Here is a 17,039-nt window from a genome sequence, read left to right on the forward strand (position 1 = left end):
TGGGATCTGGTCCCATGTGTGCTACATGGATGATCTCACTTCTTTTTCATGTAGTCCTGCAAGGTAGGTACTACTGTCACCACTTTACAGGCTGGGTGGTGAAGCCACCTGCTCACAGTGCCACAGCCAGTGAAGGGCAGAGCCAAGACAGGAACCAGGTCTATCTGTCACCAAAGTGCCATGTTCTTAGCCACTACACTGCGCTACAGCCTGGGAGACTTGCAGAGCCACGGGGAAGTCACACGTGGATCTTTCTTTCTAGGCTGATTCATGACCTACCTCTCAGTTCCTAGGCAGGTGAGTGCCGACCCAAAGTGCTTGCTCTGTGGGCTTGTCCTGCCTTGCACCCACTGCAATGCCTTCGAGGTTGAGGTGCGCTGGGCACACACCCAGAGACCTTTGCACTGCTGTTTGAAAAGTTATTTAACGAGAAACTTTTTGTACTCTTGTCCTCTTGCCAGAGGCTTCTGTATACATAACTCTGCAAACTGCTCTGCTATTTGCTCATAGCATTCAAGTTGATTTTTAGTCTCTCTTCCTTCTATGTAGATCCCTCTAAATAGTTCTATGGCCATTTCCTTTTTTATAACTATATATCTTTATAACTATGTGTTCCTTTATTTATAGGTGTATGTAGGTGCTATTCTTTCTCCTTTATTTATAAGCATTTCAACAGAGGACCAGGATCTGAAGCCAAAAAGTGAGAATTCTCTGGGTCTTTTTGTTTTTTTGTTTTTTAGTATTTATGGGTACATAGTAGGTATATATATTTGTGGGGTACATAAGATATATGGATACAGAGAATTGCCTGTTTATTCATCGAAGACCTAGAAAATAATTCACAGAGAGCAGGTCAGGTTCCATGTGAAGCTTCCACAAAGTCAAATTCCTGATGCAGAAAAATGTGGGGAGAATCAAAGTTCTGGCCCTGAGCCTCATCAGCTCTGAGCCTTCGCCCTCCTCCCCTCCTGTGCAGGGGGTGGAAACCACGTGGGCTTTGGCATCAGAAGGACGGGGACTCAAATTCCAGCTCGGCCGGTGTCCTTGGGCACGTTCCCAAACTGCCCTGATGATGTTTACCTGGCAAGATCTTGGGAGAATTGGTGTCATAAAGCTCACAAAGGTCCCAGCACAGAGGCCAACACACAGATGGTGCTCAACTCTCTTTGTGGGCTGTGCCTTGACTCCCGAAAGATTAGGTGTGTGAGCAGAGCTGGACAAAGGCACAATGCCATGCTGATCCAGCCAGTCTGTTTCCTGCCTGGGGCATGTTCTCTTGCAGCAAGGCCCCGGAGAGGACTCCAGGAAGAGACACACTGAGAAAGTGAGCTTTTATGGACCACACTAGCTCACACCCAATTATTATCATGATGAAATAGTTTTCCCAAGGGCTGGTATGAAAGATCGTAGGTTTTGCGGATTCTTTGCTTTGGTTTTTTTTCCTTCCACCAACTTAATGATGGGTCACTTTGCTAGTGACCTGTCATTCACCAGCCGTACCTTGGTAAACAGGGGCAGGATGTGACTTTTGAGTCAGTTTCTCCATATGCTGGAAACATTGTGAGCAGGGATGAGGGAGAGGGCAGAGATTGGTTTGTTCAATCAACAAATATTTATTGAGCTCCTGATAAGTGCCAGACACTGTGCTAGCACCAGGGATGTGGAAATGAACAGGTGCCTGCCCTCATGGAGCTTACATTCTCTTATGGAGGCTGAATAAGCAAATAAAATGTCAGGTAGCAGTAAGTGCTATGAAGACATGTAAGGCAGGGCAGGAGGATGGAGAGAAATGAAGGGAAGAGATGGTGCTGTTTTAGATAGAGTGGTTAGGAAGGGGCTCTCTGAAGAAGTGACGTTTGAACAAGGACTTGAATGAGGATGTTACCTATGTGAGGAACAGCAAATGTAAAGACACTGAGGTGGTGTATTAATCAGCTATTGCTACAATGATGCTGCATAATAAACAACCTATGACTCAGTCGCTGAAAACAATAATTATTTGTTCTTGATGATGCTTCTGCAGGTCCTCTAGTGAGTGGCTGATGTAGGATGGGCTCAGCTGGGCTTGACTCCAAGCTGCATATCTGTGTCTCTCATCGTCTCTGGATCAGCAGGCTAGGGAGGGCAAGTTCTCAGGCTGGTGGCAGCAGAGGGATAGGACAAACAGAAAGAAGTGATTCACTTAGGGCCTCACTTGGAACTGACACACTGTGAGTCTACTCATATTTTACTGACCAAGACATAGCACAACGCCAAGCTTAACATCCATGGAGCTGAGAAGTATACTGTACCTCTAGTAGTAGGAACGGCAAATGGCAGAGGGCATGGACAGGGAGATGGGTGAAGAATTGGGAACATCAGTGCTGGCTGCTGCAAGTGGGAACTAGCTTTGTGTGCTGAAGCATCGGCAACAAGGTCAGGATGGCCAGTGTGGAGTGAATGAGGTGAAAAGGGGAGAAGATGAGGTCAGGACCGGGATGGCAGCCACTTCATAAATGTCCTTGATAAGAATTTGGACTTATTCTAGGTGTAATGGGAAGCCACTGGAGGCTGGTTTTTTTCCTTTAATTTTAATTGGCATATATCACATACTATAAAGCACACAAATATTAGTTAAATATACAGTTCAATGATAAGTTTTTAGAAAGTGAAAAGTTAGTTTTGACTTTTTTCAGCTTTATGTAAATGGAATTAAACCGTACATATTCCTTTGTGCCTGTTTTCTTTTGATCAACTTTATGTCTGTGAGATTCATCTATGTCCTCACCTGGAGCAGTTGTATCCTCCCCTATCACTGTATGGTATTCATTATATGACTATACCTCAATTTATTGATCTTTTCTATTGTTGATGGACATTTGAGTAGTTGCCAGTTTTGGGCTATGAAGAATAATCCTGCTAAGAATATTTTGTTTGTGTTTTCTGCTGCACAGATATAAACATTTCTGTTTGGTGTATATGGAGGAGTGTGTATGTACCTGTTAATAGGGTATATGTATGGTCAGCTTTAGTAAATATGGCCAATAAATGTCATTATATATATTAATATAGAAACAGTATATTAATATATTACATAATACATAACAATATATATTACTATGTGTTATATAGGTGTATAAAGATATAAAACAAGTTTCTTCTCCTACTGTATGGTTTGCCTTTTGACTCTTAAAAGTGTCATTCAATGAAGACTGGGCATGGTGGCTCACACCCCTAATCCCAGCACTTTGGGAGGCTGAGGCAGGAGGATGGCTTGAGGCCAGGAGTTCGAGACCAGCCCTGGCAACATTGCAAGACCCTGTCTCTACAAAAAAAGTTGAAAATTAACTAGGTGTGGTGCTATGCACTTATAGTCCCAGCTACTTGGAAAGCTGAGGTGTGAGGGATCACTTGAAGTTGGGAGTTTGAGGCTGCACTGAGCTCTGATCACACCACTGCACTGTAGCCCGAGTGAGACCTTGTCTCAAAAAAAAAAAAAAAAAAAAAGTGTCATTTAGTGGACGGAAGTTCTTGATTTTAATGTAATTCAATTTCTCAACTTTTTCCTTTATGGCTAATGCCTTTTGTACTCAGTTAAATGAATCTTTACCTTTACAAAGATCACAAATGTAATCTCCTATGTTTTCCTCTAGAAGCTTTATTGTTTTATTTTCAACATTTAAGGACTTGTATAGAGAATATTTAATGAACTGATACAGATCAAAAAGAAAAAGAATGGAGAGTTGTTGGTCAAAGGCACAAAGTTTCAGATAGAATGAGATTTGAGATCTATTGTATAGCACAGTGACTATAGCCAATAATAATGTATATTTTAAAATAACTAAGAAAGTGAATGTCCAATGTCTCACCACAAAAAATAAGTGAGGTGTTATATATGCTGATTAACTTAATTTATGTATTCCCCATTGTATACATATACATTGCACCCCATAAAAAATATACAATTAGGCTGGGCATGGTGGCTCACACCTATAATCCCAGCACTTTGGGAGGCCGAGGTGGGCAGATCACCTGAGGTCGGGAGTTCAAGACCAGCCTGACCAACATGGAGAAACCCTGTCTGTACTAAAAATACAAAAGTAGCCAGGTGTGGTGGCACATGCCTGTAGTCCCAGCTACTCGGGAGGCTAAGGCAGGAGAATCGCTTGAACCCAGGAGGCAAAGGTTGCGGTGAGCCGAGATCATGCCATTGCACTCCAGCCTGGGCAACAAAAGCAAAACTCCATCTCGAAAAAAAAAGTATATATATATGTTTATATATATGTGTATAATATGTATACACAATGAATATTTGTCAGTTAAAATAATATTAATAAAACATTTTTAAAGAAAAAGACAAGCCAATTTTTTGAATGAGTAAAATTATTGAATAGGATCTTCACAAAAGGGGACATTCATATGGCCAATAAGCACACAAAAATGTCTGCAACATCATTAGTTATCAAAGAGGTATACATTTAAGTTATATGAGATTTCACTTCACGTCCACCAAAATGACTAAAATTAAACAAAACATAGAAAATACCAAGTGTTTATGAGGATGTGCAGCAATTGCTGGTGGGAGAGCATATGAAATACAACCACTTTGGAAAACTTGTGGTTTCTACTAAAGTTGAACATACATAGACCCTATTAGTATACACATCAGATGGGCCCAGGTTGAGGATAATCCTACAGAATAATTGAGAACATGAAAGATAGGGAAAGAATAAGAATAAGGATCCAGGGCAGGGCACGGTGGCTCATGCCTGTAATCCCAGCACTTTGGAAGGCCGAGGCGGGTGTATCACCCAAGGTCAGGAGTTCAAGACCAGCCTGGCCAACATGGTGAGACCCTGTCTTTACTAAAAATACAAAAATTAGCTGGGTGTGGTGGCAGACACCTGTAATCCCAGCTACTCGGGAGGCTGAGGCAGGAGAATCGCTTGAACCTGGGAGGCAGAGGTTGCAGTGAGCCAAGATTGTGCCATTGCACTCCAGCCTGGGCAACAAGAGCGAAACTCCATCTCAAAAAAAAAAAGAATAAGGATCCATTCCAGATTGAAGGGGATAAAGAGAAACAACAATGAAATGCAATGTGTTGTTTCTCATAACCACACTCTCATTATAGTTTTGTTTCTTCTTTTACAAACTTATTTTTTTTCTTGCTTTATTGCACTGGCTAGAAGATCACCTGAGAGTGTTAAGCAAAGGAGTGGAATGATATAACTTGTTGTTTTTAAAGATCAGTCTGGCTGCTGCATGGCGAACAAATGGGGCAGGTTGTGGCAGCAAGGAGGTGTTAGGAGACTCTTGCAATAATCCAAGAAAAAGTTAATCATGATGGGGATCAGGGTGGAAACAGGAAGGAGTGAGGTAATCAGATTCCAGATATATTTTGAAGATATTTACAGCAATTGCTAATAGGAGAGGGAGAACAAGAATGCAATAATGACAGTGCAAGGTTTTTGGCCTGACCATCTGGATGATCAGTGACCTCATCTACTGAGATGGGTGAGGCCAGTGGGCTGGGACAGGTTTAAGTGTGGTGAGGTAAGCAGTAGCAATCATGAGTTCAAAATTTGAGACATCCAAGAGGAGGGAAGTGTCAAATAGTCAGTTGGCATTGTCAATCTGAAGCTTAGAAGAGAAGACAGAGCTGGAGATAAATACTTCAGAGTTATCAGTGTATAAATGATGTTTAATGCCTTAAGAATGGACAAGGTCACTAACGGAGTGATTGTAGGAAGAGGAGAGGAGAGGACAAGAGAGGAAAGGAGAGAATGACTGGGGAAGAGAAGAGAATGGGAGGGGAGAGGAGGAGACATCTGGAATGAGCAGCCAGCTAAGGAGAAAAGCCAGGGAAATGTGGTGGTCTAGAAAGCAAGTGAAGGAAGTGTTTCAAGATGGATGCCGCCGAGAAGCATTTAACATGGTTAATCACTATTAACCATAAAGGGTAAGAATCGACCATTGAATTTGCAAAAGGAAAGTGTGAAGACTATTGACTAAAAGTGAGACAAGCGAGACTGGGTAAATGGATTCCTTCATAAACTGTCTGAGGCAGGGCATGTACAGTGTCTGACGGAGGGCTCATAATCACAGTTACTGTTGCTCCACTGGGAATAGGTCCTTTGCACCTCTGGAGTCACAGAAATGGCAGCCCAGCAAAGAGTGAAGGAATAGCCATCGCCACTCAAAACATGGTCACAGTGGCCTCAGAACCTTGGGATTTGCAAGGCACTTGATACTTTGCTGCAAAGACCTAACATGAACCATACTCTTGCTACTATTCATCACTCTCTATTTCTAGGTGAATGGGGTAGAAAAATATAGATAAAATTATATGCAGGGAAAATCCCATCATCATTTTAGCCATCAAGGCCCCCTTAAAACTGCTCAGCAGAGGTGGTAACTTAGCGCAAGATTCACTGAGGAGGATTTCATTCTTTTCCTAGCATAGTGATGACAGATTTATTTTTTAATTTGCGGTTTTTTGATGCATCCATCCATTCATTCACTAGTAACTCATTCATTCAATAATCCTTGCAGAATAGAGGCACACTAGGGCTATGGAAATGCATAAGCCATGGTTTGAAGTCGTGTGTGTGTGTGTGTATGTGTGTGTGTACGTGGGGGTGAGGGGGTATGACAGCAGCAGGTTGAAGACCTTGCAGTGAGTAGGATTAGTGCCCAGGATAGGGGCAGAGGACACGCTACAGGGAGCGCCAGAATAAGAGAGGGGTCAGCTTCATCTGGGGAGGAGAGAACAGCCTGCCAATGTGGCCATGGCTTGACTGGGGCTTGGAGAAAGAGCCTAAGTGTTCCAGCCTGGGAGTGGGATGGGCAGGCATCCAGGGCAAAAACAGTATATGTAAAGGCAGGAAATCAAAAGCCTTGGGAGAGCTTGGAGCATGAAGGCAGAGAAGACTTGGAAGGGCTGAGTCTGGACAGGTATGGATAGTAATGATTAGTAGTAAGAATAGCACTGGCTAGCACTTACTTATTTAGTTGAATAATAATGTTTATGGCCAGGCACGGTGGCTCACACCTATAATCTCAACACTTTGGGAGGTCAAGGCAGGCAGATCACTGGAGCTCAGGAGTTCAAGACCAGCCTGTGTAACATGGTGAAACCCCGTCTCTACAAAAACAAGAAAAATTAGCCTGGCATGGTGGCATGTGCCTGTAGTCCCAGCTACTAGGGAGGCTGAGGTGGGAGGATCACTTGAGCCGGGGAGACCAAGGCTGCAGTGAGCCGAGATCAAGCTACTGTACTCCAGCATGGGTGACAGAATGAGACCACGTTTTTTTAAACAAATGAAAAATAACATTTATTGAGTGCTTGCTGTGCGTTAGGCCCTTTAAGTGGAAAGAATATTCTGTCTTGTAGTGTTTAGCTGGGAATATTTTATTCATTTTTATCAAGGCTCTTAGATAATGACTCAAATGAATGGACTTCTGAACTCTGGAGTGGAGACTAGACCACGAAGGTAGAACTTGCAAAGGAAGTGGCTGAAGACTGCTTTTGTGACTTTTGTCTGCTCATCCACTGCAGGACAGACACAAAGGACAGGCGCAGGGTTTGGAGGATTCATAAGTGAAATGGTCTCTATGCTGAGCTGTGAGTGGTCCCTCCCAGCTCCACCTCCCCACCTCCAATCAGGGACGCATGGGTAGTGCTTTTCTCTCATCCAAGCTAGTTAGGGGGCTTTGAGGAGGCCTCAGAGAGTGTGATACCTGTTTTCTCCAGTTTCAGAGACACAGTGGGCTGTTTTTTGACTCACCCTTGAAGAATCCCAAGGCCTTAACGAGGCTGCATGAAGTGGCTTTGGCAACAGAGCAGGGCAGCAAAGCTGTGCTCCTGTTGACAACAGGCAGATGATACAGATGAGTCCCCAGGAGCCAAGATGCTGTCTGGCCCTTGGGTCCCTACATCAGGCCCTGGCCAAGGGACTGAAGAAGCTTTAATTCTGAATGAAGTTAGGAGTGTTGGCCACTACCTCAAATGAATGTAATATTTACTAAAATGAGATCAGGAGACCACTGTGATAGCAGGATTATTAGTGGTAATAGCAGTATCTAAGAGTGAGCATGGGCCGGGCGCGGTGGCTCACTCCTGTAATCTCAACACTCTGGGAGGCTGAGGCGGGAGGATCACAAGGTCAGGAGATCGAGACCACCCTGGCTAACACGGTGAAACCCTGTCTCTACTAAAAAATACAAAAAATTAGCTGGGTGTGGTGGCACATGCCTGTAATCCCAGCTACTTGGGAGGCTGAGGCAGGAGAATCGCTTGAACCTGGGAGGTGGAGGTGGCAGTGAGCTGAGATCATGCCATTGCACTCCAGCCTGGGTGACAGAACGAGATTCCGTCTCAAAAAAAAAAAAAGAAAAAGAAAAAAAAAAAGAGTGAGCATGAAGATTCCCCAAGATTTCTTCAAGGCACAGGAAATAGTCCCCAAGAGCAGGCTGGAGCAAGCACTAGGGTGGAAGGGGAATGGGGGTGTTAGGGTAGGGGAGAATGTTCAGTGCTTGCACCTTATGAGTTCTCCTCATTTGATGCAATAGTTACAGGCCTTCCAGCAATTCTAAAAGGTTGATTCTATTATTATTCCTATTATATAGATAAGCAATTTGAGGCACACAGGTATTGAGAGGTCTTATAGCAGCTCCAGAATTTCAATATAGGCCAGGACGATGCATCTCCCTTCAAGTGGAGGAGAAGATATGATATTTGTGTTGAAGCTGTTCCCATAACAAGACAGCTATTTTCCTCCTGGACTGAAGTCTATGGGAATGGCTTGGGAGGGAGGAGGCTGACGGAGATAGGGGTGGAGTTAGTTAAGGCACCCTCCCAAGCTGGTTTTGAGGCTCCCAGTGGGTGAGACCCAAGGCAGAGAGACCCCTTTAGAGGCAACTGCAACAGTCCTGGGGTGGGTCTGGGTACTTGGACCCTGCCCTTGGGATGGAGATGCCAGGAGGAATTCAGGAGAAGCAAAAGGTCAGAAATTTCCCCTGGAGTAGGATTCAGGAAAAAAGGGATTGCAGGAAGACACTCACATTTCTGCTTCCAAAGAGAAGCAACTTTCATCCAGATGGGGAGAAAAAGCCAAACAACCATGCATCAGGCAGCCTCAAAGAAACAAATGGAGGGGACATGAGGCATCTAGAAACATGAGCCCTGGAAAATGAGGACTGGGCACCTTTGACATTTGCACAGCCCAGAGAAGCAGTCCCCAAGGAGCGTGGAGGCAGGAGCTAGGGGAGACAGCACAAGAATGGGAAAACCTCGGCCACGAACAGCTCCTCAGCACCCCTCACTGGTCATGGGTGGGAGACAGGTCATCATTGAACAAGTTACCTTTCAGTTCCATCTTTGTCTATCTGTGTCACCCACCCTGGGAAACACCGATCTAGCCTTTGGACATCCTTTCAGATGCGACACAGATTTGGAGAGGAAAGCAAAGGCCCATCCCTAAAAACTCACTACCCTCCAAAGGGTGCTTTGTTTGGGCTTCTTTCCAACAGAAGGTGCACCCAGCCCCCCATGCCTTGTTGGTCTTGACTCCAGGAAATGACCTGTAGATTCTAGGAGATAGCTCTTATTTGTGTAACATTTTACTGGCCTCACTGGCTCCAAAGATATTTACAAGTGTCAATATAAGGCAAAAAGACCCAGCCAAGCCTTCAGCCTCCCCAGCGAATGTACTTCATGCACCCAAACTGAATATCTCTCTTGCCTCACCCTAGACCTGGCTCAGGGTAAGACAAGCGAGACATTTGCCTTGGGTGCAAATTCCCTCCAACTGGAGGGAAATAAGTGAATTCTGCACAGCCTGATGGAGTCAAGGACAAAGATTTGGGCAGGATTTGAGTCTCGGTTGTGCCAATTACCATGGACCCTGGGACAAGTCTCTACTTCCTTTTGATGGACAGTTTCTGTAAAATGGGCATGTGATTCTTACTTTGAGGTCTCAGAAGATGACTGTGAAGATCTGATGAGATACAGGATAGGGCTTTACAAGTGGTGAAATGCATGCACAGGTAAAGACACAGATATTATTCCAAACCTGCAAACAGCTCCCTCTCCTCAATATTTACAGTGCTGCTTGGTGGATGTGAATGGACTCTGCACTGCATGTGGGTGTGGACTCTGAGCAGAAGAAGGGGTGTGTTCTCAGGACCCTTGTGGCTGGCCAGCTGTCCTGTCAAAGCAGCTTCTTGCTCCCCAGGGGCCAGGTAAGAGAAGGTGGCTTTGTCTGTAAGCTACACTCAGGACAGGTCTGATGGATGGTGGCATGGAGCACTTATCTTTATTTAAAATTTTGAGGGCTGGGCATAGTGGCTCATGCCAGTAATCTCAAGACTTGGGAGGCTGAGGCAGGAGGATCACAACATAGTGAGACCCCCATCTCTACAAAAACTTAAAAAAAAATAGCTGGTGTGATGGCGTGCACCTGTGGTCCCAGCTACTTGGGAGGCTGAGGTGGGAGAATCATTGGAGTCCCAGCATTTGAAGCTGCAGTGAGCTATAATTGTGCCACTGCACTCTAACTTGGGTGATAGAACAAGACCCTTTCTCAAAAAAAAAAAAAAAAAATTTCATTGATATTTTGTTCACCTGGGATTTTTCTGCAGTAATTTTGATTTTCTAAAATATTACTTACCTTAACTACAAAGTTTCTTGGTGCCCCCTTAAATTTTGCACCCAAGGGGAGTGTCTCACTTGCCTTGCCCTAGACCTGGCCCAGGTTCTATCAGTTACTGAGAGAGATGTGTTAAAATCTCCAACTATGATCATAGACTTGCCTCTTTCTCCCTTTAATTCTGTTGATTTTTGCTTTACCTGGTTTGAAGCTCTATTATTCCTAAATACACATTAAAGATTTTTTTAAATGAATTTACCCTTTTAACATCAAAAACCTTCCTCATCTCTAGCAACACACCTTGTCTTGAACTCTACTTTCTCTGACACTATTATATTCACACTCGCTTACTTATCCTTTGTGTTTTCGTGTTAGATTTTTTTCCTGTCACTTTAATTTCAGAACTGTTTTCTTCTTTATATTAAAAGCTCTCTCTTATTAACAGCATAGAGCTAGGTCTTGCTTTGATTTTTAACTTTTTAATCCAGTCTGACAATTGCTGTCTTTTAATTGGGGGGTTTATTTTATATTTAGATCAATTATTGATGTGGTTGGATGTAAGCCTCCATTTCCTACTTATTTTCTTTTTCTTCTTTTCTTATTTCTTTATTCTTTCTTTCAGGCTTTCTTTTGGGAAAATTGAGTATTTTTTTTGTGTTCCAGTTTTACTCTCTTCAGTTATTGCCATTTTGGCTGTATCCATTTTTGTTTGTTTGTTTGTTGGATTTTTTTTAGTAGTAATACCTTACCACTAGCACTTTGGGTATTACAATATGCACCCTTAATTTATTTTGATTTGCCATAAATTAATACTGTACTGCTTCATGTAAACTACAAGAACTACAATGGCATAAATCCATTTATTATTCTCTCTTCCTTTGAGCTTTTATGGTCATATTTTTATTTCTATATAAGTTATAAATACTATAATATGTTTTAAATTTTTTCACTTTAAATGTGTATCTTTACCAGGTGAGGTGGCTCACTCCTGTAATCCCAGCACTTTGGGAGGCCGAGGCAGGAGGATCACTTGAGGTCAGGAGTTTGAGACCAGCCTGGCCAACATGGTGAAACCCCATCTCTACTAAAAATACAAAAATTAGCCGGGCATAGTGGTGCACACCTGTAGTCCCAGTTACTCAGGAGGCTGAGGCAGGAGAATCACTTGAACCCAGGAGGCAGAGGTTGCAGTGAACCGAGATTGCGCCACTGAACTCCAGCTTGGGCAACAGAGCGAGACACCATCTCAAAAAACAAAATAAAACATACATGCATATCTTTTAAAGAAATTAAGAAAAAAAATGGTCATTTATACTTACTCATATATTTAATTACCTAGTAATCTTCTTTCCTTCCTTGAGACCTGTATTTCCAACTATATCCTTTGCCTTTAGCCCAAAGAATTTTTAAAAACATTTCTTGTAGCATGGCTCTGCTGGCACTGAATTCTCTTAGCTTTTGTTTTTCTCAAAACATCTTTATTTTCCTGTATTTCTGAAGAAAATGTTGACTGAATATAGAACCCTGGCTTGGTGGTTATTTTGCTTCAGCACTTTAAAGAACACAGCGCCATTCTGTCCTCTGTTGTTTCTATGGAGAAGGCAGCTGTCATTCTTAACGTATCCCCGGATTTCATTTATCTTTTAACTTCTGGAGTCTGTTAAGATTTTCTCTTTATTTGTGCTTCTCAGCCATTTGATTTTGATGTGGATTTCTTTATTTTATTATTATTATTATTTTTTCCTTCTTGGGTTTGTTGAACTTTGGGAGCCTGTAGATGTTGGAAATTTGAAAAAAAAATATGGCCATTATTTCTTCCTATATTTTTTTCTGTCTCATTTCCTCCCTCTTTGGGACCCTGGTTGACATATGCTAACCTGTCAGGTGTTGTCCCAGTAATTACTGAGATGCTCTTCCTTATTTTTTTCAATACTATTTTCTCAGTTCAGATCATTTCATCGTGTGTTTTTTTCAAGGTCATTGCTCATTTCTTCCGCCACGTCGGATCTGCTTTAAGCCCATTCAATAGATTTTACAGATTTACTGATGTATAATTGCCATACAATAAACCACACATATTTAAAATGTAAACCTGGAGGAGTTTTGACATAGGTTTACGACCATACAAAGGGCACCACCCCCAAAAGCTTCCTTGGGCTACTTTGAAAACCATTCCTCTCTCTCTGCTTTCTGATTGGTTTGCATTTTCTGGAATTTCACGCACCCTTTCTTTTTCTGGCTCTTCCTCCCAGCATGATAGCCACACGCTTCATCCATGTTGTTGTGGGGTGCCGTAGGCATCCCTGCTTGACTGCGTGCCTGTTTTTATTGTTATATGGATGCATCACCATTTGTTGATCTGCTCATCTGCTGATGAGCCCCTGGGCTTTTTCTCATTTTTACCTATTAAAAATAAAACTGTTATAAGCATTCATGTATTGATCCTTGTGTGGAAATATGCTTGCATTTCTTTCTTTCTTGCTTGCTTGCTTGCTTGCTTGCTTGCTTTTTTTATTTTTTTGAGACAGAGTTTCACTCTTTACCCAGGCTGGAGGGCAGTGGCGGGATTTTGGCTCAATGTAACCTCTGCCTTCTGGGTTCAAGCGATTCTCCTGTCTCACTCTCCCGAGTAGCTGGGACTACAGGTGCCACCACCATGCCCAGCTAGTTTTTGTATTTTTAGTAGAGACAGGATTTCACCATGTTGGCCAGGCTAGTCTTGAACTCCTGACCTCAAGTGATCTGCCCGCCTCAGCCTTCCAAAGTGTTGGGAATACAGGCGTGAGCCACCATGCCCAGCCGTGCTTGCATTTCTTTTGTGTAAATATGTAGAGATGGAATGGCTGAATCATAGGTAGGTATGTATTTAGTTTTTATAAAAACCACCAAACTGTGCTTCCAAAGTGGCTGTTCCATTTTACATGCCCTCCAGCAGTGCAGGACACCCTACATTGCTCTACATCCTTGGAAATGTTTGGTATGGTCTGTCTTTTTAAAATAGTGAAGAGCTTTAGAAGTGATAAATACTGTATGTTAGTAAATACAAAATATATTATTTCTTTTAGAAAATCCCTTTAACGGCTTGGCAATGTGGCCCACGCCTGTAATCCCAGTTCTTTGGGAGGCTGAGGCAGGAGGATTGCTTCAGGCCAGGAGTTTGAGACCAGCCTGGGCAACATAGCAAGATCTTGTCTCTACAAAAATAAATAAAAATAAAAAAAGTTAGCCAGGTGTGGTGGTGCACACCTCTAGTTCTCGATATTTGGGAGGCTGAAGTGGGAAGACGGCCTGGGTGACAGATCAAGACCCTCTCTGTAAAATAAATAAATAAATAAATAAATAAATAAATAAATAATTCCTTTAAAAGGTAATTATTAAAAGTAAAACTACTGACAACTAACATATTGTAAGGTGGAGTTTACAACATACATAGAAGTAAAAATATATGACACATTAGAACACAGGCCAGGAGAGGAGAAATGGAAGTATACTGTTATAAAGTTTTCATATAGCACATGGCATGTTATAATATCCCTTGAAGGTAGACTGTAATAAGGGAAAAATGTGTACTATAACCCTAAAGCAACCACCGAAAGAAAACAGAGAGGGGTAGCCAAGAAGCCCACAAGGTATAAAATAGGATCATAAAAGAATTCTCAGCCGGGTGCAGTGGCTCACACCTGTAATCCCAGCACTTTGGGAGGCTGAGACTAGAGGATCACCGGAGGTTAGGGGTTCAAGACCAGCCTGGCCAACATGGCAAAACCCCATCTCTACTAAAAATACAGAAATTAGCTGGGTGTGTTGGCAGGCACCTGTAGTCCTGGCTACTTGGGAGGCTGAGGCAGGAGAATCACTTGGACCCAGGAGGCGGAGGTTGAAGTGAAGCTGAGATCACACCACTGTACTCCAGCCCGGGCAACAAGAGCAAAACTCCATTAAAAAAAAAAAAAAAAAAAAAAAAAAGCTCAACCTAAAAGATGGCAGAAAAAGAGGAAAAGGAAACAACAGATGGCATGCTATCAACCAACATGACTTAGTTGATATTTATAAAACACTTCACCCAAGGACAACAGAATACACGCTCCTCTCCAACGCACATGGAATATATACCAAAGTAGGCCATATTCTGGGCTACAGAACAAGTCTTGATAAATGTAAATGAACCCCCACTTTACAAAATTTGCTCTGTGCTCACAAATTAGACATCAATACCCAAAAGACATCTGGAAAATGACATAATATTAGAAACAAAATAATATACATCTAAGTAATGCATGGGCCAAAGCAAAAATCAAAAGTTGCCCATATCAAAACATCTCATGCACCCTATAAATATATACACCTACTATGTACCCATAAAATTTAAAAATTGGGGTGGGGGAAGGGGGGAGGGATAGCATTAGGAGATATACCTAATGTAAATGACAAGTTAATGGGTGCAGCACACCAACATGGCACATATATACATATGTAACAAACCTGCACATTGTGCAGAACTGAAAGTATAATAAAAAAATTAAAAATTAAAAAAAGAAATCAAAAGTAACTCAAAGTGAATGAAAATAAAAACTGACATTATCAGATAGCATTAGGAGATATACCTAATGTAAATGACAAGTTAATGGGTGCAGCACACCAACATGGCACATATATACATATGTAACAAACCTGCACATTGTGCAGAACTGAAAGTATAATAAAAAAATTAAAAATTAAAAAAAGAAATCAAAAGTAACTCAAAGTGAATGAAAATAAAAACTGACATTATCAGTACTTGCAAGATGCAGCTAAAGTGGTGCTCAGAGGAAAATTCATAGCATGAATTGCCATTAAAAAAGAGGAAAGGGCCAGGCGTGATGGCTCATGCCTGTGATCCCAGCAATTTGGGAGGCCAAGGTGGGCAGATCACGAGGTCAGGAGATTGAGACCATCCTGGCTAACACAGTGAAACCCCGTCTCCACTAAAAATACAAAAAAATTAGCCAGGTGTGGTGGCAGGCACCTGTAGTCCCAGCTACTTGGGAGGCTGAGGCAGGAGAATGGCGTGAACCCGGGAGGCAGAGCTTGTGGTGAGCCGAGATGGCACCACTGCACTCCAGCCTGGGTGAGAGAGACAGACTCTGTCTCAAAACAAAAAAAAAAGAGGAAAGGTCATGAAGCAATGACCTAGGCTTTTACCTTAGGAAACAAGAAAAGAGAGAGCAAATCAAGTCCAAAGTAAAAAGAAGAAAGGAAATAATAAAATAAAATTAAATATCAGTGGCATTGAAAAGCCAAGAGGAGACAGAAACAGAAAGTCAAATACTGCATGTTCTCACTTATAAGTGGGTGCTAAATGATGGGTACCCAGGGGCATGCAGAGTGGAATAGTAGACATTGGAGATTACGAAACATGGGAGGGTGGGGATGGGGGTGAGGGATAGAAAATTCCCTATTGAGTACAATGTTCACTCTTCAGATGATGGGTATAGGAAAAGCCCAGACTTTACCACTATGCAATATATGCATGGAAGAAACCTGCACTTATACCCCCCAAATATATACAAATAAAAAATAAAAAAGGAGAGAATGAAACAGAAGCTTTTTCTTTGAGAAAATCATAAAATGATATGCTTTCTTTTTTTTCCAAGAGCTGTATTCCCACCAGTTCTGAATTGCATTCCAGTGCCTTCAAATGGTTTTTTAAAAATTTGCTATTCAGAGTTTTTAATGGTTACAATCAGGAGGCTTGGTCAGATTCAAGCCACCCCACCATTTACTGTACCTGGAACCCTGGCTTCCATAGCTACTTGTCACACTGTATGCTTCCTTCTGTAGCCTTCTCTCCTACTTATTTGATGTTTCCCATTGTCTGTGAACCAGGAGATCGAATAATCATACTTGTGAGAATTGTTTAACAGCCAAAGTCAGTGGCTCTGGCAGACTCTCTGGTCAATGAGGTCTGTGCGTTTCCATGCAAACACCTCTTTTGTTTACTTCCCAGGAGACAGTATGATGCAATGAAATGGAGATGGGCCACAGAGTCTGACTTGACCCAGGTTCAAATCCTAGGTTTGCCACTTAGGAGTATCATGACCTTGGGCAATGTACCTCACCTCTCTGGACTGAGTTTCCTTACCTGTGAAATGGGGTTGCATTGAATCTCCAGTTTGCTGTAGGGCCTAAAGGACATAATACATTGAAAGTTCCTAACACACCCCTGGCACCCCCTGGTGCTCAGCACAAATGACCTTTCCTTCCTTAACCCTTTCCCTCCCGTCCTGGAGAATATCTGTTGACTGGTAAGTTACCTCCAGATGAGTAAATCAGGCTGTGTCGAGGTATTAATATATATTTGAGCCAATTTGCTTTTTAAGTTTTCTTTGTGTGTGTGCTAACAAATTGTAAAGGCATCAAAGATTCTATTCA

At 42.4% G+C, this 17,039-nt stretch overlaps 1 long non-coding RNA gene across 1 annotated transcript; it reads right to left on the minus strand.

Moving 5' to 3' along the window:
- Window positions 1–740: 740 nt before the first annotated feature.
- Window positions 741–16,560, minus strand: LOC129049829 (uncharacterized). The gene is made up of 4 exons (XR_008513200.2): window positions 16,396–16,560; window positions 11,964–13,031; window positions 6,983–7,123; window positions 741–2,137 (listed from the first exon to the last, which is right to left on the minus strand). It is a non-coding gene; the product is annotated as an uncharacterized LOC129049829 (long non-coding RNA).
- Window positions 16,561–17,039: the final 479 nt, after the last annotated feature.

The sequence above is a fragment of the Pongo abelii genome, chromosome 15, assembly GCF_028885655.2.
Source record: "Pongo abelii isolate AG06213 chromosome 15, NHGRI_mPonAbe1-v2.0_pri, whole genome shotgun sequence".
NCBI lineage: Eukaryota > Metazoa > Chordata > Mammalia > Primates > Hominidae > Pongo > Pongo abelii.